Here is a 541-nt window from a genome sequence, read left to right as displayed (position 1 = left end):
CCCTTCCCAGTCCCAGAGCCCCTCCCCCAGTCCCAGAGCTCTTCCCCCCAGTCCCAGAGCCCCTCCCCCAGTCCCAGAACTCCTCCCCCCAGTCCCAGAGCCCCTCCCCCTGTCCCAGAGCCCCTCCTCCCAGTCCCAGAGCTCCTCCCCTGTCACACACAGCCTCTCCCCTGTCAGAGGGTCCCTCCTTCTCTCTGAGATCCCCCTCCTCCCTCATCGTCCCTCCTCCTCCGTCACAGAGTCCTGACTCCTTCCTCAGAGCTCCTCCTCCTCACATCTCCCCCTCCCACAGAGCCCCTCCTCCTCCTCCCACACAGAGCCCCTCCTCCTCCCTCACAGAGCCGCTCCTCCCTCACAGAGCCACCCCCTCCTCCCTCAGAGCCCCTCCTCCTCCCTCACAGAGCTCCTCCCTCACAGAGCCCCTCCTCCTCCCAGCCCCTCCTCCCACACAGAGCCCCTCCTCCTCCCTCACAGAGCTCCTCCTCCTCTCATCCCCTCCTCCCACACAGAGCCGCTCCTCCCTCACAGAGCCCTCCTCCTC

The sequence above is a fragment of the Callorhinchus milii genome, unplaced genomic scaffold (genome assembly GCF_018977255.1).
Source record: "Callorhinchus milii isolate IMCB2004 unplaced genomic scaffold, IMCB_Cmil_1.0 Scaffold41, whole genome shotgun sequence".
Classification (NCBI taxonomy): domain Eukaryota; kingdom Metazoa; phylum Chordata; class Chondrichthyes; order Chimaeriformes; family Callorhinchidae; genus Callorhinchus; species Callorhinchus milii.
This window is presented reverse-complemented; position numbering follows the sequence as displayed.